Source organism: Lepisosteus platostomus, chromosome 4 (genome assembly GCF_059453375.1).
Source record: "Lepisosteus platostomus isolate fLepPlt1 chromosome 4, fLepPlt1.hap1, whole genome shotgun sequence".
Lineage (NCBI taxonomy): Eukaryota > Metazoa > Chordata > Actinopteri > Semionotiformes > Lepisosteidae > Lepisosteus > Lepisosteus platostomus.
In genome coordinates this window covers 50,986,768-51,012,790 of record NC_142614.1, presented here as the reverse complement: position 1 = coordinate 51,012,790, position 26,023 = coordinate 50,986,768, and the positions used below count along the sequence as shown (strand labels likewise).

At 34.6% G+C, this 26,023-nt stretch overlaps 1 protein-coding gene across 4 annotated transcripts in view; it reads right to left on the bottom strand.

The window, feature by feature from the left end:
• The window catches only part of syk (spleen tyrosine kinase), a 52,733-nt gene extending 28,343 nt beyond the window's left edge, over window positions 1-24,390 (bottom strand). For all 4 annotated transcript variants that reach the window (XM_088629803.1, XM_088629804.1, XM_088629805.1 and 1 more), the window contains exon 1: window positions 24,074-24,390. The gene's annotated coding sequence lies outside the window, so the exon portion shown is untranslated. The remainder of the gene's footprint in view (window positions 1-24,073) is intronic.
• Between the last annotated feature and the right edge of the window lie 1,633 nt (window positions 24,391-26,023).

Sequence of the window (26,023 nt, the reverse complement as noted above, 5' to 3'; positions counted from 1 at the left end):
CGCAGTGGAAGCAGTAAATTGTGCAACCAGATGTAAAACAGTAGGACCACAGAGTCTCTTAGGCTTTCTGAACACCTGTTCTGGGAGCTCATTTCATTACAAGGAACTGCACTGAAGATTTGGAATTTAATACTTTTTTTGGAGTTTAAAGAGCACATAAAGGAAGGGTCCCATGTTGAGCTGTTGGATCTTTGATGAATGGGGATCATTCCCATTCCTAGGGAACTCTCTTTTCACTGGAGAGGCAAATAGAGGGCCTTCAGAGAGCCTGGTTACTACAGGGCTGGAATGTGTAACTGTGTTGTTTTGTGCATTCCCCTTTTCAGTCATTGCCTTAAAAATGAAGTGTCACATCTTTGTGCTGGTTTTAAAGCTTATATTCAGGTTTGTATGCTGAAGAGCATTCATCCAGTGTAGGAATTGAAACTATGAAAACTATTAACACTTTTGACTGTCCCAATACTGTTTAATGCTATAAATCAAATCATCTCTGCACATTTAGTGACATACTGTATACCGTATGAATGAAATAATGACTGAGAAGTGTCATGATGCTATGTCATTCTTTGTCATGTAATTTTAATGTCATTTTAATGTCTATGTCATTTTAATCTAAAATCCTCCTCACCTCAGGCTGTTTCAAAATGTAGGTTAAAGCGTCTAAAGAAACGGCTACTGCAGACTGAATTGCTGTGGCATGCAGTGTCTTTATGGATGGGGTTTTTTTACATTTAATTTTTTTGCTACAATTACAGCACACTAAATAAATTGAATAAACTGAATAACACTAATAGCAGTTAATTTAAAGTGCATCTATATGTTTACCACAGATTCACAGGACTATTTCCATATATTTGCTTTGGAAGACATTAACAATAAAGCTTTATTGCTTTTTGGCCAATCCAAAAGTATTTGACAAAAGTATTTGTATAATTATCCTCAAACTACCATTGATCAATGGGTTTCCCATCTAAATCCGATTTTACACAATTTAAGAAAACAAAAGCCTGGCACATTATGCTCACGAGGATTGGACATTTTCTAATTTATGATATCATTTTAGTGATTATTTGTAACTTATTTGTAATATCTCTGTATTAAATAGGTATATAATTCATCAGTTCAGTGAACTGTATATCAACTAGACACGACTTTGAAAGTACTTTTTATGGAATTGTTAATACATTTTTTAAATGCAATGAATGAGGGAAAAACATCCAAAAGAAAAAAATACCCAATTTACAGTTGTTACTGGCAACATTATTTGTCACATACAAATACAGTATACTGTACATACAGTACATTGCATTTTGTGTGTGTTGTACACGATTTAAGCATAAACGATTTAAGGGCATTCTATTGATCATGATTGTTCAAATAAGACTTTAAAATACAGGTGAGATGAAGTTCAGTTAGTTTTGCATGAGTCTCCTCCCCCTCTCTTTCCCCTCCAGCAGTCACACCAAAGTGTATAGCAGATGAGGCAAGATTGTCCCCTGCAGCACAACAGTGAAAGACCACACAGCTCATGAGCCATAATTGTCACTTCTGAACATCTACTTAACCACTCTATGTGGTTCCAGACACTGTGTGTGTACCCCATACCATTTTTAATTTTCTGATTTTCTGAAAAATGAAGCTGACGATTTCTCAGGAGCTGTTCAGGTGACCCAACAGGTGATGATTTTGATATTTAGACACTTTATCATATGGTTTATGATATGATAATATATATATATATCAAATATATCATTTGGTGCAGCACAATAAATGATACATGACCACTTGTTTTATAATTAAAAATCTCTATATTTGATCTAGAAAGATCTGTAGGATTTTGTTTTCACTTTGAAATTACAGAGTGTTTTGTGTTGATCGATGGCAAAAAAATCGCAATTATATACAGTACATTATGATTCCTAGTTGTAACAGTAAAGTTTGACAAAGTCCAAGGGGCTTGAATACTTTTCATAGCCGCTCTATCTAGTGCTTTTTATCCCACAAGATGAAAAAGAGCTTAAAATGAAAGGATCTGTCAACCGCTAAAGATGAGTACCCCCCAAGATGACACCCGACAGCTGCATTATGCAACAGATTTATGACAAAGAAGGTGCTTAGCGAATTTAATAAAGGACCAAATTTTGGGAGGCCAGATTCTGGAATCGCAAAATGTAATTCAGCCTGCACACTTGGAGACCAGGATTTATTCACTCATTAAGCGTAAAAACAGAAACTGTTGAACTACATGTGTTAATTATCTAAAGTGTTATTTCAAGTGTATTGGAAAACCTATTTATTCTCTAAAAAACAATCTTCTAATGTAACATACAGAATGCCAATATTTCTGCTTAAATCTGCTTAGATATGTGGAGAGCTACAGTACTTGACTACTTATTGGCACTGTGGATTTTATTTTTTTTTCCTGCAGTTCTTCATCCCATATTATACTGGAGTGCTCTGGCCCCCGCCGGGAGTATGGACTGTGCCATCGCTCCATGATCTTGACTCTTGCAGCTCACTCTGCCCCCCACCCCATACCCCATATACGGGGGCCTCCATAAAGCTCGCCCTCTTTGCACTGCATGGCAAGCTAGGGAAAACTGTTTCCTCTTTAATTCTACCTGCAGTCTCCCGGGTGAATAGCACACTTCTGTAACACTCTGGAACTCTGGAACTAAAAGGGCGATAAACCCTCTGCCACCTGCCTATTCTCTGTTGCTGTCCTACCTGCCGACCTAGTTTTAGTTGATCTGCCATGATACATAGATTCAAAGTTATTTTTTTACTGAATAAATTAGAAGTTGATTACAGTATCTATTACCTGCAACACCTGTACCAACCCTCCCTGTGCTAAGCTGTCATTAGCTTCTCGCTCTTTTTTTCACCTGCTGATATCAGGTCTATTAGCCGTAAAGTAGTTGAAGTATTGTGCCTGACAGCACGTCATACACCAGGAGGTTACCTAATATGAATGCTGACATCAGGCTCAGTAAGAAAAGACAGTCCGCTTGATGATTAAAAGTCAGCAGTGTATTTGTCCTTTGTGTTTCAGGATAATTTTACAGCCTTCATCCACATTGTAAATGTAATAAAAATAATATTAATTGACAAAGCAGAATTAATAATAGTAGTTGGCATCCATTGCAGTTTCTAATTATAGTTCTTCTATACAAATGGTTGAATAGATTTTCTCTTATGTCATGCTCTGTTCCCGTAAAGTGCTTTTGCTTCTCCTTTTCAGCCCACCATTTTCTCACTGCAAATTTACAGGATTTCCTGTCATGTTAGTACTTACTGCTACCAAGACTAGAAAATTCTAATTCGACAACTTTTTTTTTTCTGTACAAGCGCTCAAGAATTGGACATGAAAAGGCAGCATCATACTTTTTCTGCTTATAGACCATTATAGTGTTCTTTCACATTGTAGCAAATACTGAGCAACTACAAGCACTGTAACTTACAAGAGCCTTATACAAAATATGACAAATCTTAAATGCACCAAGGACTTGGAATATCAGGGCATTCAGGTGTTTCAGGATTCTGGATATTTTAATAAATGAAGGACCAAGGGGCCTCACCTGCACGTACAGTAAACACAAAACATTAAATTTACCATAGTACATTACAGATGGACAATTCAAGGGGTAATACTATTGGTTATAAGACATTCACTTAGCATGTAAAACAATTTAGAAAATAAGCAGTAATTCCGTTAGACTGCACCACTGGTCCTTAGGCATTATTCTTTGAGATACATCGGGCCCTTACAAAACTAATATGCCTGACTATCAGCAATCCCTGGGCAGAGATGAAGAGCACTGACACTCCTCTTCAAAGCCAAACAACAGGTGGACAGAGCAAAGGCTAAATCCTATATTGCTAGAAACAGGTTTAAAAGTCCTTTTCCTACAATTCAGTGGGTACTGTCAATGAACAAATCATTTGGTAGGGTGATGTCATGTGAAGTAAAGGAACTGAAATAATGGTTGTAGGCTTTAGGGTTTTATGTTTTATGTCAGAGGTGAACATTTGTTTTTACCTTAACAGTCGCATCATTGAATGTTTCAGTCAGTTTTCACTTTAATTCAGTTGTCAGTCATAAATTAGTGTGGGCAGATATAAAGAATGGGAAATTCCCTTTAACATAATTTGTACTACAACCCGACAAGGATAGAACAGTTACCTGAAATGGATGATTGGGAGGTTCATTTGTTTGCATTTGTTTATGACATGGCTATTACAATGGAAGTGTCAGCAAGGATGATGAGTCTTTAATTCAAATTTTGAGACAGAAGCTTTTTGTTTCCAGCTGAATACACTGGATATGTCATAGTTATCTGCAAATTACAGGTGTTTTCAGTTCAAAATTAGTAAAAGAAGGTTACTAATACTGTATATCTGAATTAATACAAAAAATAATACAGTGTGAATTGTTGGATAATTCAGCATTAATCACTGCCTCACATACATTTCCAGTAAAATACAGTATGCTATTCCATATTATCAAAAACCTTTGACATCATACTGTGTATAAGCATACATCTGAATAATAAAAACAGGAAAGTTAATCAGTTATTCAAAACACTGCATGCTTCAAATTTATCTTCTTTACTGTAATTTAAACCGACATTTTGTACAGGTATAATCAAAAGAAATGTCAAAACACATTTTTCAAGCTGTTTCGATATGGTATACAGTAGCTGGAGCACACACAAGGGAAATACACACATTTGACTCATACTGTTAACCTCTCTGATCAAATGAGCTAGGCATTAGAACATCTCAATCACAACTTTATTTACAAAGTGTTTATAGTAAGCTTTTGTAACTACACTATGACTACTCATATATATTCAGTGAGAAATCAAGCTCTACTTCTTCCTTTGCCTTTTTTCTGTCTTTTTTATATTTTTATATTTTTCCTAAAGGGATTGACTTAGGGTCTGAAGTCTGTCCTTATGGTAGTGCTGTGTTAAATAAAAATAATATGGAATAGCTTCACTTGTAATATGTTCTACCCTGTAATAGTATGTTTACTGGTGCACCTTTAGAACTGTCCATTTTATGTAATCTGGTATGAAAGAATACCACAGATATTAATACGTTTTATTAGATGCTGCAGGTCAGATACAAATAAAAAATGTCCATGTACAATATATTAGAATATATAGCACAGTAAAAATTATATTTCCTGAATTTTACATCCTCTTGAGTTCTATTAATAGAGATAGAAACTTCCTGGAGAGCATTAATTGCTTTGTATAATGAATCCCTGCAGTCTGGGATCTTTCGTCTGGTTCTAAATGCATAAAGTTAAACCTCTGGATCATTCTAATAATAATAAGTGTAAGCAATTATTATTATTATTCATGCCTACCACGTAACGTAGCTTTTTTGCCTGAAAAAGCAATAGCAGGGGAATGCAACTACAGAGGAATCTAGTTATTTAATGATACCATCATTTGCTCAATACTGAAGACAGTGAAAAACAGTGATCAGCACTTGCATGACCCTCCTATGGTTAATGACAGTTGGTTGTCTATGTCAAAAAGCAAATTGTTTACTGAACAATCTCATCTTGTTCAAGCTCTATAACTTTGAACCTGAACGTGGGTTTAATAGCTCTATAACTTTACAGTTACTGTTTAAGGATTGAATATTTTTCTTTTTTCCCCCTTAGATAGTATTGCTGAAGTGATTGCCAAGCAGACATATAAACAGTATTGTACACAAATATATACAGTATATACACTATATGTGTCTTGTACATGAGTAAATGCATATTCATTTACATAAAACAGCAGCACCTTTAATCCCAAGCCAGCTGCGCACTAAGAAGAGCTACAGTACCCCTTCCCATAAACAGAATAAAACAGAATAAAAAAGCAGATCCATCTCAGTGTTATAGCATTTTTTGGCAATTTTTATGAAGTTTTATAACAATTTTATAGAACAGCCCACTGAAAACCGTATTCTTTATGTAGCGGCAATGCTTGTTAATAAGACAGAATTAAGTGTTGCTGTGCTTTCTCAAATGAGGCCCCATCTCTCTCTTCATCTCTGTGGTGCAGCCACAGAGAAGCTATTCATGCAGGCTGATTTAAGGTTTCTTTTGATAAGGGACAGCTTCCGAATGGGGATGCACTTAGCTAAGCCTGGCTATCATGATCAATGGTCATCCATTGGCGCCTATCTGTCTAGAGAGTGCCAGATGGACATCTGGATTGCATTGCTACAGTAGGTGTCAGGAGTAAGTGACTAATATCTCACCTTGATCAACCAATCAGGGACTGGTAGGGCCGAGTAACCCACGTGGGTCTCTGATGCCCATGAAACTTTCAGCCAATGAACGAGCTGAAGTTCCTCCAGGTAAAAACAGGCAACACGGAGAATCTCTTAGGAGAATTCCAGGGGTGCGAGACAATTCCAGGGCAGGACAGCCCAGGAGCAGAAAGGTTCCTAAGGGCAGGACATTCTCGCAGCGCGCCTCCTGACCCTCCTGAGACTCAGCCCGGACAACCATGTAATGCCCAGTGTGTCCGAGTGCCAGAACATTCCTCTGTTCTGAGAGTCTAGAGCGGAGGTTGCCAGAGAGTAACCAGAGGATCCACCCGAGGTTAGCATCAGCAGCAAGCCTCGTGAACAGGTCGGAACTGTGGACAGCTGAATCACTATTCAGAACTAGCACTTCATCAGGAACGAACCGGTCTTCTGCCTGACCTGCTGGGACCCACAGTCACTTTTCTACTGAGCACAACTTCGCTAGTTAAAGCCAACACTAACTAGCCGGTCTTCAGAGAGCAGCGCCGCAGGAGTCTCCACAGCACAGCCTGGCACCGAGCCAGAGAGCGCGGATTGCCTGCAGGAGATCTGAATCCCCAGAGATTGGATGAGTATTCAACTTCACTGCATTACTGCTCGAGAATTCAATTGTTATCCCAACCAGTTGATATCAATTTAATTCCTATGAGTTATGTACTTGTTTTGAGTATCTAGTGTAGAAGTTGTGACCAAGTTCATTTACGAAATGGTCTAAATGAATGATATACCGAACTTATGTCCTCTTGATATGTGTAACTCTTTGTAACTGAATGAATATATACCTTTTGTATTCTGATAACCCTCACGATAAGATCTGTTAGGTTTACATGCATATTCTATGTACAGTATTAATAAATGTATCCTTGTGTATTAGTACCTGTGTGTGTGTTGTTTGAGTTATATCGCAAGGTTGGATTCTAAAGCCATTAAAAGAATCATTTTGTGATTTACTGCTACAATTTATAATTGTCCCAGTAAATGCCCAAACCCCTGCAGAACTGGTGCATCGTGAGAGCACACTACATTTATATACTGTATAGTGTTTCTGCTCCTCCTGATTCTGAGAAAACCATTAAAACTATAATTACTTTTAAACTGTAGTTACATTTTGCCTTACAGCAGACCTTCCCAGACACATAAAACTGTAAATGAAATGCAAAACTGTAAATGTAAATGAAATGCAGAGGGATGCTCTTGTTTCTGTTCATTTACACTGTTGTTGTAGCATAATTCTTTCAATTTTATCCTGGTTACCTTGCAGAAGAGCAATTGAAGGGTCCTGAAAAGGATACTTCTTTTTTAAAAACTTTATTGTGAGAAATTCTACAGTATATGGCAAGTCTGTAGGACTTCAGTTTCCACATACTCAAGTATCCTTTTTGCATCATTTTCCTGGGTGTTTTCATACAGTATGTGAATGTCTATAAAGTAGCATAAGTTACTTTTTCTCTACAGACTTGAATATACAGTATGGTTGAAAATTTTGAAATACACAAAAAATAGATTTTCGTTATTTCCACCTGCCCAGCTCTTCCAAAATCTGTCCTACTGTTTGTGTTGCTGTCCTAAGAACAATGATCTGTCTTCGACCTTTAATTTTATACTTCATAATGAAAAAATAATGAAAAATGGTGCTATGGGTCATTGATTCAAGAGAAGCTGTAAATATAATGGTAGAAGTGATTTCCTTTGTAAAACATAACTACAGTGCTGCTGCCTTTTTTCTTAATGAGGTCTGGGCACAATGTTGATCACTTACACAGAAACTGTGCTGTGTTCTACTTAGTACCGGCAGACACAAAATATGTTTTGGGTTCTTTTTATGTGCTTGCCTTTTAATTCAGCATGCAGTATACTCAATTTTGGAACTGATATGAAATATTGCAACAAAGGTGTTGAAAGGGCAGTGCTATTTGAACTCAGAAGTTTTAATGTACTGTATCGTAAAAACAGAATGGACACACAGAAATAGGAAGCCAGCAGAAAAGAGCCAAGCAACAGTTTGTAGGTGTCAGAGAGTTTGGACAGTAGACATGGAAAATAGAATCTGTGTGGTGATCTTGATAAGTAAGGAAGGGATGGCCTCTAAAACACAGGTGGTAGATTTGTCCCTCATGAGGTGAATGTCCGATGGGTAACTGAAGAAGGCTAAAGAGTCAGGGAAGCACACAGGCCTGGAGTATCGTATTGCAGGTTTGAGCTAGAAGGAGAGAGGAATGTGGAATAAGGTAGGAAAAGGATTAGATAAGGTACAATAAGTGGTGAAGTCCGGGGTGTGTTGAAGATCCCATAGAGACTCAAAAAAAGGCAATCACTGGGTGAAATGAAGGTTTTGAAGGGTTCAGCTTGTACTCTAAGTACAGAATCGTGTAGCAATCAACCGGATCTAAATGCCAAAACTGATGTTATGTAAGAAATAAGGAAAGACTAGATAATAACAGCAATTTAACAGCTCAATACCAGTGATTTATTAATCGTTGTTTTGACGACTTAGAACATAAGAAATCTTAGAAATGAGAGTATGCTATTCAGACCAACAAGCCCATTTGGTTAAATGAGGAAATTAGTAAATATATGAAAATGTGGAATAGAAAAACAGAAACACATGCGTTATGGATTACATTTTCTATCAAACAGCAGTGAAAGTGGATTGAGCTACATGTTAAACAAGTGAAACAAATCCCACCAAAGTGTGGTGCAGAACTCTGCTCACAGTTAATGTGGGTCAATGGAAATGGCTGCTAACCAGCCATTTCACCCTGCAACTCACAACTGGCAACCCACTGAAGCTAAGCAGGTGTTAGTCTGGTCAGTACCTGGATGGGAGACCTCCTGGGAAAAACTAAGGTTGCTGCTGGTAGAGGTGTTAGTGGGGCCAGCAGGGGGTGCTCACCCTGTTGTCCAGGTGGGTCCTAATGCCCCAGTATAGTGATGGGGACACTATACTGTAAATAAGCGCCGTCCTTCTGATGAGATGTAATACCGAGATCCTGACTCTCTGTGGTCATTAAAAATCCCAGGGTGTTTCTCGAAAAGAGTAGGGGTGTACCCAACGTCCTGGCCAAATTTCCCATGCCTCCTTATATAATTCCCCTCTATGAATTGGCTACATTACTTTGTTCTCCTCCCCCCCCCCTTCCACTCTGAAGGCAGGCGGAGCGACGCGCCAATTATCGGTCGCAGTTAATGGCAACATCAGCTCAAAGATTTGGTTCAAACCACCAAATAGAGACTGGTGTGCCGACAAGCGGACCTTGCTGATGCGGGATTAATGCTAGGAAAGAGAGAATGGAAATGGCTGATACTAATATTCTCTACTTTGTTCTGAAAGAACAAGAAAAATGCATAATATTACTCTTTCTTATATCCAATTTGATATTTTGTCAACATGTCAATATTAGTAATGCTTGAGAAAAGGTCCCTTGGATCACCATTACTGTTTTAATCAAGAGAAAAACAATGATATTACAAATAGAAGGTCCATCCTTTATTTATTTAGGTGTTGCTTCCATGGCTGTTGATGAACAGAGCTCCTCTACTTTTGATCTACAGTAGCTTGTGCACTCTTCTTCGAAGACTAGACTAACTAGTTAACTAAGTTAACAAACTAGTGAATTAACTAAGGTTTAACTAGTTCATTAGAATGATTAAAGAGTAATCAATATTTAGCAAGAACAATTTAATTGACTTAGGTTGTAGAGTCAGGCAACTTATTAAATTCAACTTACAGTAGATGTTGGTATTCAACACCATGTAGAAAAACGTCTGCACCTTTGAGACTGAATGATATCATTATTTGTATAAACATGAGGAAAGGAACAGTGTTGAGCACCAAAGCAAGTACTCTCATCTATACAACATTCCTAAGTGACCACTAACGTTATGTGCCTAACTTGCTAATGGTAATTCATTTTAAATATAAAATGTGTGAGGAATAGTACTGTACCACACTGCCAGTTTTCTGAGATAAGCATGCTTTACAGAGTCATTTGTTCAACAATTCACAAGACGAAATCTGCACTAGACATGCGTTGAGCATTACCGCCATCAAGGAGTGATTGCACAGTGGTCAAAGACCAGGAAATCTCACGTTGAATGTCTGCAACCAAATAAGCAACAACAAGCCACAATGCCTTGCAGCCAGAAACACAAACTCAAAGGTGAGCAACTGTAACGACAAAGAGGCTCTGGCAGCAAAGAATTAGGCCACTCCGGACCTTAGACCCTGAACTTTAACAACAAGGAGACCCAGCAAGCCACAAACAGAACCAGCAGTATAAACCCAGCTGCTAATCCCCATTGTTTTCAGGGCAGATTATCATGACTTCAAAATTCTATTCTATTCAGTTTTGATATTTTGTTAGTGTGAATTTGTATATAAACTGTGTCATACTAAGGGGACCACTGAATTTCAGTTTTTTTTGTCATGATTTAAGTACCTTGACCACATCCTACATTCTTTACTTTATTCTTATATATCTTTCAATATCAAAAATAACATTAAAATATTAAATCTGGTCTCTGAGAGATAAACATGAGAGTTTTAAATGAAAAGGAAATTACTCATGTATCAAAGTAACATTTTACTCAAGTGTTTACAAAGAAGATAGAAACAGCATACCACAAAAACCTAGTTCTATATTAAATGATAGCATACAAGAGGCAGATGTCAGGTACTTCGGTTAATAAAAATAGATATACTGTACTGTATTTTTCCTTTCTTGACAATATACATTTCCATTGGATTGTAAATATAAGAAGTAACAATGTTAGTTCAATCAACCACATGGAAATTAAAATGAAAAGCTGTACCTAAATAATGTACTTTGGTATAATTATTCCAAATTATATATATAGAAGTTGGAAAAACTTCTCAAATTAATCCAGCAGAAAATGTCAAGGGTACATCAGTCCAGGAGTTATGAAATTAGGATTGCCACTGAATAACCAAGTGGGAAACCAAGACGTTTTCATTTGCTGGCTGCTTTAAATAAACACAACATAGTGGACAGTAAAAAGAAAAGATGTATCCATAAACGAATGCATCCAAAAGGTCCTTAACATTCCTGAAAAAATCTTTTTTTTTATTTCAAACACTACTCCCATGATTTAAACTGTCTTCATATCTCTTCACGTATGCATAAAAGTTGGGATAGTTTTCAATGAGCCTATGTTTTTATGGCATTTCCCATCTCTGCATAATAAGAAAAATATATGTATGAAATATAAATATAGTGTGACTTTCACAGCATACAGTAATTAAAAGTTATTGTTTTATAAATTCATTTAAATTATTGTTTAATCTCAGTTATGGATGGAGACATACAGTATTATTATAGTACATTTGTACTAGATTAAAACTAAATTTAAATATTTATATTTATACAGCTAAATTAAAAGCACAGATTCTTTTTAGTGGGGGGGGGGGGTATGTGATGTTAGACATAATCCCCCTTTGCACACATATTACAGTGAAATCCCCAAAGGGCTTTCCTTTTCATTAACTATTGCAATAAATTGTAGGTTATTTCCAGAGTACAGTTACCGAAGTTTAAAGGTGTTGTCAAATTGAATTTATGATACAAACACGTGATGTGCATATATCACATTTGATGGATGTATTTTAAAATAAGCTGCAGTTATTTGTAAGTACAAACATTATTTTGGTAACTGGCAATTAATAGTCCTGTTGGGAACAAATTAACATGGATGACTAAAAAGAAAACAAAGATGTAGATGTACTATTTCAATGCTACAGTACATCAGTTATTTTATACACAATGAGATAGACACTTTTTAATTTTGGTAGCATTGTAAATCACTGAACAAGAAAAAAATGTAGTAGTTCAGGTGGGTAGCTGCGTCAGCATGCGTAGGCTGCAAAGGAACAAGTAATAGGTTTATTACATGCTGAAAAAAAAGAAGAAAGAAAACACAACGTTTCAGCCGTGGTGCCTTCTTCAGGTGTTCTTCACATGAAAAAAATGTCCTTTTTTGTGAAAGAAACTCTAATGGCAAGATTAAGTTTTACTCAGTGTCACTGACCCCAGCTAGAAAATGTGTTTATATTTACAGTATATGCATATGCACCTCTCTTTTTCTTTCTCTTTTACTACATGTCTGCATTTAGGTGTTGTGGTTTTAATTACTGTAAATATATATTATCTCACTTAATGCATATGAAGAACTTTCAGATTCCATTCCTTCAAAACACTTGCCAACTTTCACACTTTCCAGTAGGAAACTACCAGTGTGTTTATCCTGCCATTTACAGTATGAAAACTGTTAACACCAATTAGGTTAAGAAATTGAAACATCTTCATTTTTCAGATTTTTTGTGCAGTTTACATTACGATATGCTATCCCAATGAAATACGGTAATTTGACACAGCATTATAATTTGTATCTAAATAGTGTTTATTCGCTTAATGTTTTGTTGAGTGGGTGTAGTTAGATTATACAGTACTGTAGGTAAAATTAAAAAATGGTAGGAAGCTACAGTAAGTTAAATTAGCCATCCCATTAGTCTTTTTTAACCTACCCACTATGCCTGTTTCACACACACAAGGGCCTGGGCTGTGGCTATTATTATTGATACTGTATTGTCACACTGATGTTTTTAGACTGATAAAGTTTTGAATTCGTGAAGTCAACTTCTAACAGTTATTCACAGAGAAGTCACATAATGTCTAAATATGTGATGTGTTTTTACACAACACTGTGATTCACATGCACTTTTGTATTTATCACTTCAATCATTTCTCAGGGTGTTGATTTTACATTGACAGTCATTAATCAGTGTACTCTGGAAAACTAAACCTTGCCACTAAAAATTATGAGTAAGGGTTTTCCTCCATTACACTTTTTCATAACATTAATTTCATTCCGGTTGTATTTTGTTTCATGCAGTGCTGAGTTGTGAAGAAAAAAAAATACAGTTCACAGTAGTAGTGAAAAAAAAACTACTTATTTAAAGGAACAAACTTTTAAGACAAACTGTACTAAGCATTTTGTGCATACAACAGATTAAGAAGTTTTATTTGGAAACTGACGTTTGTGCTCCATGCTACCTGTAGCTCAGCGCAATGTCGATAGTGACCTTAATTTTGTCAATAAAGGAAAATCATTTTGAGCAATCTTTTTGTCAGGGTTAGGGTTAAGGGTTTTAAACAATTTACTTTTACTTTCTACTTAACATTTAATGTTGTCTGGAGAAAAAAAAGCACTCAGAAAAAAACATATGCCATGTCTCAATAAAAATATTACTATTCTCTATTTTCTTCAGTTTGTATGGATTTCAAAAATGATTTCTCACTAATTTCTCACTAAAGATAACAAATAATATTTTAAGTGAAATAACCACAATATCTGTTTGTGTTACTTTTCTCAAATAGCTTTTTTAATGACACATACAATTACATTAGATTATACAGTATATATTTCTTACTGTATATAGCTGATGTTTCATGGGTTAATTTGGCTAAATCCAATAGAATCTGACAATGTTACTGCTTTGCTTGGATAATAATCCTCCTTCTCATATTGCATGAAATACAATGACATATTATTCTTTTAATGGGACTAAGGACAGTTGCTTCCAATGAAATGGCTACACAGATTTCCTGTGTAACATATTACAAATCATGTGATCATGATCAAATTTTAAATTTGAGGCATCCTACTAAACAAGCCAGTTAAGGTCCTGTTATCTATGAGATATTCTAATTATTCCCGCGTAAATATTGTTTGCTCGGTCTACTGAGAGAAAGTACTGTACATTGTTTTCTATATACATAATGTAGAAGATTATTTATTATTACTGTTTTATTTCAGCATTGAATTATTCATAATATTAATATTCTCTCCACAAATTCTAATTCAGTTGTATGCACAAATTCTGAGTAATGTGACAAGACACTTTTTATAAAGGGACAGTGTACTTAGTACCTTAACGTTTATTTTTTTACACGGCTGTATGATAAAATGACAGTCCTGGATGTAAGAAGGTTAACAAGACCCCCTCATTTGTGAGAAATGAGCTAGGAAGGCTGCTCCAACAGTGATGATCAGCTGGAGGGAAGGGTTTCAGCCGTGAGCGAACGGGTGCTCAGCATGCAAGTACTGTATGCACAGAGTGGAAGCGCTAGATTATAATTTTATCTCCTCCAATGTTATTACATTTTTTTGTATGGCTAAACATTGCCTCAGCATAGTTTTCACAAGTCTTTGTTTATTTGTTCTTAATTAAAATAAAAATTCCACTAAATGATTTAAAGAAAGGAAAATAAAATGTTTATTAAATTTCTGTTTCCACACTGTTGTTGCTTATCTCTAAGATATGCACCTTAAACTTTTTAGATAACCTCAGATTAATATGCTTCTGTGATGACATATGCTGATACAGAGAAAGGAAAAACACAAAAGTCACAGTCCTAGTATTCTGCTGTAAGCCAGCCTTTTTTCTCACTTACACTTTAAAAAAAGATCTACTTACCCTAAGATATTATTTTTATTAAGCCTGCTCAAAAAAGTATTGTTTCCTACTGAGCACTTTGGTTGAATGAAATAACGGCAGGTTTTAAAGGAAAAACGTACAATAGCATTAACATCCTGTTCTTGCCGTAAATCAATACAACGGACACCAAAGAAATCTACAAAACAAGGTCAGAAGAGAAAAACTAGCCCCTACTTACTAAGAAAAACCTCAAAAATATACCTGTGTTAAAAAAAGAAGAAAAAGAGCAGACAAAGGCATATATGTTATATATGTGAACTTGTGACCACAAAAGATTCCAAAAGAATGCAGGGCAGCTGATACTCTGAACTTAAAAGTCATTGTTATGGTAACGAAGAGACCAGAAGCTCTACTATCAAAGGCCAAGAAAGCAGAAGATGTAACGGAAAAATGTTAAAAAAGTGATAAATGGTAAAAATGGTATTTCAGCACTGAACTGAAATGTATACACTGTGCACATCTATACAATGAACTATAAGAAAAATGAGTATCATTTGTAAAAATGTTCAATGTTGTTTCAAATTAATTTAGAGATTACTTGAATTTACTGTATGTACAGTATGAACATACTGAAATATTTTTAATGTGAAAAGAAAACCCTTCAATACATTGTGTGCCAGTGACTTTCGGATGAGAAAGACATGAATAACTCTATATAATGGACACTAAATACAACCTTGTAGTCCACAAAAAGTATAGAACTTCCACCCTTCAATTCCATGACCAATTGTTCCATTTTTTGTGAGTGTGGCTAAAATGCAAGATAATTCTAGTCATGTTCAAAGGTGCTAATTTCCTGGTGATTTCTTATTTCCAAGGCAGTCATGATTCCGTCTGGAAAGGTGGCTAAGCAACTTTGGTTATTCACTGTTGGAACCAGCATCTTGTGTGTTTGCTGGATAGAATAGTTTACCAGTACTGTTTACTAGAGCAGTTGTACTTGTGTGATTGTCTATAATGATTCCTCTCCGAAACAGAGAGTATTTTTGAGCTGCCGGTGCTACAGGTTTCAGTATTCATAGTCCTAAACAGATTTTCTCAACACCAGAAACAATATGCTAATGTTTTCACTGACTGTACTATATTTCATCAGTTGTAAGAAACAAAACTCTATGCCTTCACAGGCCAAGATATTTGGACTGCTTACCTCTCAGTTGTCAGTAAAGACACCTCTCTGATCAATAATAGATCTGTATGAGGGCTGTGGTACTAAATCAAGTTAATTATCAGTTGTGATTACATACAGTATGGTCCTCGATCCTGTACTGGATGAAGCAGTTTAGAAAATGGATGGATAGAATGATTTCTACATGGATTCCATATTGGTATTAAAATAATGTAATTGAAACCATTTTTATTATTTATAAAAATAAACACATTTCCGTTCCAAAAAATGTTAAAAACTAGTTACTTGAGAAATAGGATCCTAAGCTTTGCATTATTTCAACACACGTTTGGCATTGATTGTTAATAGTCAGGATAGTTTAATGAAAACTAAAATACCATATAGAACTGAATGTTGTGTATTTTATAAGATAATAATGAACACTGAATAGTATTTAATCTCCCTTAATATTATCAACCAACATCCCTAAAACACAGTCAGAAGATTCTATATTTCACTTTGACATAATATACATTAAAAACAATGCACTGTATGAATTTGAAATACAGGAAAAGGCAGGTGATTCTGTTTTGCAAATAACAAATTTAATTGATTCTTCCCTGCTCTTGATTATGAAAGATCATCTAAAATACTCTACGTTTAAAGAGGGAATATACTAATCCATTTTGCTTACAAGTACTCGCTTAAACAAACGATATACATATATTTGTCTATTTTTGTTAGACGAGTGTGTAGCTCATTTTCCATTTTTATTTTTCGTTCCTTTCTCCTATCTATCTTAATGACAGGAATTGGAAGGGTATTTTAATAGTTGTAGTGTATGATAATATTTTAAATGCATAATTTGTTAAAATAATATTGTTTCATGAATTTTAAACCTTATATACAATGTAATGTTTTGTCTTTGAATGCACAGTACACTCTTTTAGTAATACAGTAGGTTTTAGTCTGTCTTTGACTGCACAAGATTTGTTAGCTAACATAATTAGTTTTGTTTAGTAAGAAATGTAGCTTTGTTCATGCAATGTATTGTTCTCCCATAGAGATTGTGCAAATGTTACTGCTTCACATAACTGCTTCTTAATACCATACAGTTAAACATGCTTGTTATAACATATACTTTATGGTGGCTAAACTCGTTTACTATTTTTGTCCAGTTATGAGCACTTGGAATGAATCTTAAACTTTTATTTTGGAAACAATTGCGCTTGTATAGCGAAAGGTGAGTCTATCTTAAAAAACCCTTTCAACTGTAGGCAACCTTTCTTTAGTGCTTGTTGCAATCTAGTTGTGGAATACTAAAATAGGTTAATATACCGTACAGATAGCAGAATATACATTTCAGTACATACAGTAGTCTGAGTGCTTGGTAATTTGTTTTCTTAGTGTTAAGTGCAGAGTCTTGGAGACAAATCAGATGTTTTAGTAATGGTGACATGAACAGAATGCATTAAAGTGGGAAATGCCAAGCTGATCTGGCTCAGGTGTTGAATGTGGTCCAAACATTGATCTCCAATGTGCAGGCTGCCAGAGACAGGAGACAACATTATAAAGACTGCAGAAGCCCTACTTATCCATGATGGTGGCCATGACCCCAAGAGAACAAAATAATAATTTGCCTTTTGAATATAATGGGTATCCCTACGTAGATAGTTTACGTATACTGCAGTTTCATAATGTAGTTCATCCAGATTAATCTCAATACATGCACATCTACTTTAACATGTCTAGGAGTGTCAGAGGTACACTCTAAGAGTTCTCAAATGGAACATTAACTGGATGCATGTCCTTTTCATGATTAATTCAGATTCCAAGTTGATTATGCAGACAGAATGCACAACATCTGATGGCAATAGAGTAACATTTTACAGCCACATGCTGTTGAAAAACAGAATATGCTGAAGGATACGTCATGGCATGCAAAAGAAACAGCCTGCAAGAAATCTCAATGTGTTCCTTCAAACCATGAGTCTAATGTCTGTCTGTCTAGTTGTTAATAACATCAACACACATTCTGCAAAACTCTTCAATACTTCTGAACAGGAAGTATCAGTGTTTACTTCTCTTGCCAAAAAGGGTAGCATGCTTGTAATATGACAAAAAGCAACCTGTTCATTGAAACCTCAGACTATCTAGGATCTCTAGAATACAGAATATTCTCATCTAGCAATGGTCTGACCCATAAGACATACATAGTTTAAACGTAATAGGATTCAAAGGCATTTTGAAAGAATTAAAACAGTGCATGGTAGAAAAAGTTCATGACTTTATGTAGGTTTTTTAGAGTTGAAAATGAAGGCACAACATGAACTTTCTTTGCTTAAAGTTTCAACAGAAGGGTTGTAGAAGTATGGAACAAGCTATCTAAACATATTGTTAAAGCAGACACAATTCTTTCCAGAATTGGATGAATGAGATCCTTGATTAGTTACTACTTTAGTCTCCAAATGGTCTTAAGTCCTGTGGTCCTGTCTTAAGTTCCTATAAAATCCCTCAGGGCTGAATAGCAGACTTATTGTACGCTTCCCATCACGTTATTTTAAAATTGTACTTTTATTTACGAGGAGCTGTAACTTTACAACAAAACTGGCTTTAACTTATCGTTTACAAATTGGTCATGAATTGTGGTTAACATTTCCTGAACATGTAGTGCATTCTGGTTAAACATTTCCTTTTGCAAAGGCAGGAGAAAGGAGCCATCTTTGCAAAGAATCTTTCATAGCAGGTATCATAATATACCTCTCAGACAGTAGTTGAAAGAAACAGAAACTCCCTTTTTAATTCTAGTCAACATGGGTTATGCTGGTGTTTTCAGACATGTCTCTAAGGACCATTCTAAATTCATCATTTGCCCCTGTTGTCCCTCCCCCAATCAAATCTTCAGATGATGTCTAACCTCCCCTGTAGCTATTCAAATGAATGAAGAGCTGTACTAAATATAATGTTGTATAACATAAAATATTTCTGGAAAATCCCCTGTATAAAAATCTATTGTAAAGTACATCAAGTATTTTGTGTTACATAATGTGTGTGTTTTTAAAAGTTTGTTTAAATGCTGATAGAAACAATTTTCCACAATCAGCTTACGTCTGCTGATTTATGCAGGCCGGCTTCACTTCAGTCCATCAAGATTCACTTCTAGTCCGATGTACTGTAACTATTAGGATGACAGATGTGTTTTAAAACATTTCCCCACATGTCAAAAAGGAGTTTCTTGTCCCACCACGGTTGAAATGGATTGGACATCCAAATCACAAATCATAATCATGTCATTGAAAAACTCTCACCTTAGATTTTCTGTGTATTTGATTATTTTGAACATTTGTTTCATTCTATATTATTAAAGTAAAACATGTTTATGCAGTCATGATACTGGACTTTAAATCTGCTCCAGAGATTAAAAATATATTCTTTTTGACAAATATTTTAGCACTACAGAGAACAATTGGTCCCCATATTATAGATCTTTCTTTGTAAGAGTTTTGTGGTATGAGCAGTATAGCTCTCTTTCTTTTTTTATGTGGCTCCTTCTTTCTCAATATTTCATTTAATTTCTTTCACATTATAATTTTTCTTAGCTCTTCCCTCTTGCATGTCTGTATTTGGACTGTTACTGGAAAAACAATGTACATACAGTAATACAATTTACATGGTGTAGTTATCCATCAATCCATTTACTAACCACTTTTAGGAAGTCAAAGCCTTTCCCAGCAAGCAATGGGAGCAAGGTAGGGTACACCCTGGATTACATGCGCAGGGCAGATATGCAGACTACATAGCGTAATTATTAATTTTTATAATGTACATCTATGGCAAAAGATTTCTTTCATATCAGAGCAAGTCTGCAGTACACCACAATACAGAAAGATTACATTAATACTGTATAATGTCAATAAACTGGCAGTGATACAGTAAGTCACTGCTATCACTGCTTGACAGGGCTTGAAATCTCATGGAAATAGAAAATAGAATTCTGTTCAGTCAGCTTTCCAAATAGAGTGATGAACTACAACACTGTAGTACAGACGTTATGGTGATTGATGCTCCTGTTCATTTTGTGACGATGACAAGCTCACACATTCAATATATCCCAAGATATTTGGCTTTATATTTTGTCTAATACTTTTTAATGCAAATTCAAAAGGTTGCATGTTCAAAACAACAATAAAAATAGATGATCTATCAACATTCTGTGTTTCTGTAAATCTGCAAGCTACTTTGATACGATTCAGAAAGTTGGAATGGACTTTTAATAAACATCTGATTAAGAATTGAAAAAAACTTTTACTGAATAATTACTGTAAATGCTTTTTTTATTTTATATTTATTGTAAATTTGTTTATGCATCTCAAAAGGAATTTCTTATGGAACCTTAAACTTGATGTACTGTATAATGCGTCATTGTGCAGTAATATTACCACATAAATGAGTTATGATCATGGTCAAACACATGGATCACTTACAGTATACAGCAACAATGTTTTCTTAAAGTGATGAGCTGTAGAATTTAATTCACATGATGAACATGAATCTTTTGAATTGCAGTGCTCACAGAGTTGCTCTGTTGGATTTGGATGTACAGTATTTCATGCAGATGGTGCAAAACACTGACCGAATTCTGTTTCTAATCCTACGATAAAATGTGATCAGTTTTAGTCTGCTAACGTAACTGTCAAATGTTTTAAAAGTAGGCATACCGTATGCACTGAACTTTACTCAGTGATAAAGGAAGTGATCTATCATTTTTTATAGGCTGATATTGTTTGAAGTTCATAGTTCACAAAGAAAAACATCTAAAGTTCAAGAGGCCTCGTTCTAAAACAGTTTATGCACTTGAAATGTAGAATTTCAAATTGAAAAGCCAGAACTTTCATTTGTAGCATACTGGTAAAATCTATTATGCTGTATGTAATGTGTGGTATAAAAATTGTTTAAAGCCTATTTTAAGTCAGGAGAAAACAATTGTACTGTAGTATGCAACATTTTTACCAGTAATGACTTTTACAATAGGAGCTGCATACTGTAGGGTTAATACATGACACACATGACTGAATGAGGAAAGGGTGTAGCTCACAGTTGAAAGTGAGATAATTCTAGCTAAATTTGTAAATATTAAACAATGATTAGTAATGAATGATTATAGGTATATTATAATCTTACAGCCCATGTAGTAAAGGAAATAACTAATACTGTACAGTTTTCACTAATGCAATGTAATGTTTTCATACGGTATACTTAACATTGGGTCATTGAGTGTAACAAAAGCACCAAAATAATTATGGAGAAGATGTTGCGTGATTGAAACTCTGATCTCATGTCCAGTGCTAGTAGAGGTGCACATGCACACACAAATAATTTCATTTTTTTTATCACAAAAGATTTGAAGACTCAAAATGATGTACAATCAGTACTAAAAAGCACTTTCCATTGTATTTCCACAGTTTCTCTTTATCTGGAATGAATGTGATGCTTGAGAAGAAGTGCTGAAAGAAATAGCTTAACAAAACTTTATTTTGGGTTTTACTGCTGCACCTTCCTTTTTCTGTGAATACTATTTCCTTCTCCCTACATTGCAGCTCAATGCTGTACTTTTAAATTGCAATAAAAGTACAATGTATGCTACTTTAATAATATATTTTTCTCATTAATTTCCTGAGGACAGTATTAACATAATAAGAATAAAAAAAATATTTCAATGTTTTCAGAATGCTGCCATTTAATTTGACATGCAAAATACAAGAGAACAGTGTTTATTTACGGTACCTTGCTCGTCCACCCTGTGGTTTTCACCTTAACTGGAAACAAAAACTCTAAAGCCTTTACATACAGGCATGCAAATTCATACAACTGTGTTCAGAAACCTGAAGTCAAGCTATCAACAGATCAGTCTAAGGAAGTCAGCTTTAGGCATGAAAAGTTTGCTTCCAGTTTCTTAATCATTAACAAAAGTGTTTTTATCCCCTTGCAATCAGCAGTGTGTGTTTATTATAATCGTGAGGTCCAGCAATTAATGTGTTAGGGTTAGTCCAATGGAAGCCATTTTTTAATTAAGCAAAAGCACACAAATGACATGTTGTGAACCTGATTCTACAGCATGCATACAATTTCAGAATCATTCTTCCCTGATTACTTTTAAGAGACAAATTCCTTGCTAGTTCTCACTGGTAACTCACATGAAAACTATTTGGAAATAAAATCACATAAAATAAATATGAAAATAAAATGGCAGCCCTTACATTGTTATTTAGGGGTTTTCTAATTATTAATTTACCCGTGGTTAGTTTAATTAGCTCAATGGTTAAACAGCAATTATTTAAAACTAGTAACAATTTATTTTCGAAGGCATGCTATATTTCATGTATGTAAATTCATACTGCTACTGTACACATGAATGGAAATAAAGACACAATGGTGAACTTATGGGAGTAACATCATAAAAGGAGACAAAATGAATAAGAGCACTGTATTGACAATACTGTAGGTCTTGGACTTACTGCAGGAAACTCAAACTCTTAGATTAAAGATTCTCTGTTTTGCATGACATCACTACAACTATTAGATGCCAAATTTCTAGGAAGATAATTTAATTTAATACATGGAGCATTAAAACTTGACTTTTGAATGTTTGGTTTAAAAATGTACAAAAATAAACTGAAAAATATTAATCACTAAAATCCTTCTTTTTATGAAGGCTATGTAGAGTTCCTGCACTGTATGAAATGTCATCATGGCAGTAGAATTCAGGATTTCTATTATTTGTTAATTAACAGGAATTTAAATAGGACTAAATATCCCCTTTGTTACATTTTTCCATATATTTCTTTTGTTTCTGTATAATTGTTAAAATACATTTTTTATTAATTTTATTGTACCTAGGCAGGACCTGTGCTAACCCAACTACCGTCATGGGATATAACTCAACACTTGTTAATGTATTGTAAAAAAATTGTACTGTACTTGCAAACTTTAGTACAATTATATTTTTTCTTGATGTAAATTTCAAGGTTAAGCATACAGTACAGGTACTTCTGTCTGTAAACATATGAATCAAATAAAGCATTATCTTAAATCAATAAATCATATGAGCTAAGTGAACATAATGTTGTTTTACAGTGCCATAACAGTGCCCTAAAGTGCATTTAAAAGTACATTTGAAAAAAGAAAAAAGTACTTTATATGCTTCATATATGTTTATATGTTTAAATATACTACCTTCCATGTTATTGCTAAGGACTAATATTAGGATTTCACAGTTTGTGTTAATCAGAAATGGGTGGGATGGTTTAGAAGAAGTGCTAAAAAGAAATGTTTGACTGCGAAAACATTATTTTCCACTTAACTATTCTGCCTTCCTTTCTCTGTGAATACTAGTTCCCTTTCTCTGTATTACAGGACAAACATCCTAAAAATATTGTTTTCAAAAAACGCAAAAGCAACTCCAATGTCCAGCAGACTCCATTTCAATAATACATTTACACTACCTTCACTGTAATTTACAAGAAAGCTGACTTCCAGAGGAGGTTAAAGTGACCTTCTATATATACAGAATGTAACTTTAAAATAAATTTAAAGGATCAGTTACTTTAAAATGTGTTTAAAAGATATGAGCTTAACATATTAAAACTTGAGTTTACTTGACACACACAAAATTATCCTGTCTGAAACAAATAATATGTACTGTAGATAACCTAAATGTAATTTTAGGTTTAATAGTCCTGGTCATTTTTGTTAATTTAATAGAAAATAAAAAGAAAACGGTCACTCCTTCTGGCGCTTGCTTCGAAACATTAGAAATTAAAGAAGTCAAAAGAAAAATATATTTTACTATTAATAACGACGTACAAAGAGCCTCTACATATATATCATACTGTATGTAAACAACACTATCATTAAATCATATCGAGATTCACTTGAGCTCTCACACAGTCAATTAAATAAAACAAATAGTGGAAAATTGCTCAGGTGCCTTTCATTTTTCTTTTGATCCAAAGTATTTGATTTACAGTGTGGCTAGCACTTTACTTTTTCATAAACTCTCTTTCAAAAAATAAAATCCCACAACATTAATTCATCCATACATTCAGTAGTCAATCAATAAGCAAAAACGTTACCTTTCACGTAGGTCCAAAACCTTTTCTAGCTGTCTCTGTGCTCGGAGAAAGAAGCAACCATATTCAACTGCTTGTGAAGTGAACAGGATGTGGTCTGGGTCTTCTTGGATATTTTGAAGTGATCACTCTGGAAGAATTTGTATCAGGAGGTGACATGAGTTTAGAAAATTGATCAACAGCAAATTGGAACTTTAACTTGACAATAAATTCTATATATATTTAACGCAATGTATTACTAATGTGTGTTACATTAAAGAGGTTACAAGACTTGAATTTTTTGCAGAGGCCAGAGTACAATGTGGAAGTGTAATTTAGCTTCCCCTTTTTAACAGCTTGCAGCTACTTCCTTGACTTTTTTTTCTAGAATATGACTTCCCCTTTTGTCCAAAGTCTGTCTTGATTTAAAACATCAATATATGTATGTACTGTACGGTATGTAGATAGATGTATATGTGTCCATGTCAGAATTAATTTTTTTTTTAAAATGTGGTTCAGGCATGCCTGTTCAATCATACAGAAAACAGGGCTTTAAAAGTATTGTAAAAAAGACAAACTACTATGCTGACAAACTCCTGTACAGTATGTGAGGATAATATTTGCAGTTTATGTACAGTATAGCAAATACCGTTATGCGATATAATACATTGAGTGAAGTAATATGTTAGTTTGCTTAGACCTGGTAATGAAAATATTCTTATGATACTTTCTAACTGATAGGAAAATATATACAATATCTGGGTATCTTTGCATACATAATATCTACACTGTATGTTTGGGTTACAGACAACTACTATTACTGTAAGAAGTAATACTTATTTACTACTACTGCAGAGTAAATAAATACAAGGCTTGTATTCAAACTATAAAGAAAGGCTTTAAGAGTTTCATCAATGCAATATAATGGGCACAGCAAAATTCACAAGCTGCTGTAACTATTAACATTTTTCACTTTTCTTTTCATTTAAAAAAGTGTACATTTGAAAAATGAGTCATATGTAATATAAACTAATTTTTAAAAACTTTAGCTTGACAATCAATCACTTGGTTATTGCATTCTAATACAATAATATTAGAAATTTAGAAATTAACAACACAGGTTAGAAATTAACAGCATTGATATGGAATCAATCAATCAGACAGGCAGTCAGTCTGTGAATCTTTCAAATTGCAGTGAGCAGAACAAATCTCTTGAAAAAAAGAGCGAAGAGACTTTGAACCAGTCAATTTAGTTTTTAGTAAAGATTAGAAAAGGTCTTGGTCTAAGCTGATGCTTGGAACCATATTTATAACATACAGTTGTACTATATAACATAAAAAAACAGAAATATGTGTGGAATCCATTTCATAATTAGAACTTCGTGGAAACATAAATACATTTTTAATGAATTTATTTTAAACAGCCTTCTTTGACACTCAAAACTGACATCTAGTGGTTGTTCTTGGTTTATACTAACAGCACATCCCTCCTTCAATTTTCTAACAGCTTTATCCAATTCAAGAGTTGTAGAGGGTCCAGAGCCTATCCTGGTAAACAGCGGGCAAAGTAGGATGCAGGATACACCCTGGATGGGACACCAGTCTATTACAGGGTACACACAGACAGAAACACACACACTTACAGTATAACACGGCCCATTTTCCCAGAAACCAATGAATTTACCATTATGTTTTTGGATTGTGGGAGGAAACCAGAGCAGCCAGAAGAAGCCCACATGAAGGGAGAACTTACTGTACAAACTCCATGCAGATAGCACCCTAGGTCTGTAAGTGAACTTGAGGCTCCAGTGTTGAAAGGCTGCAATGTTAACCACTGTAGCCACCATGCTTCCCACATAGACTACAATTATTTTTTAACACTATTTTTATTAATAGTGTATGATACAATTTTTCAAAGAGCTTGAAAGAGTACAATGTAAAATCTCACCTTTTCAGTTTATAAATAAATCTGTC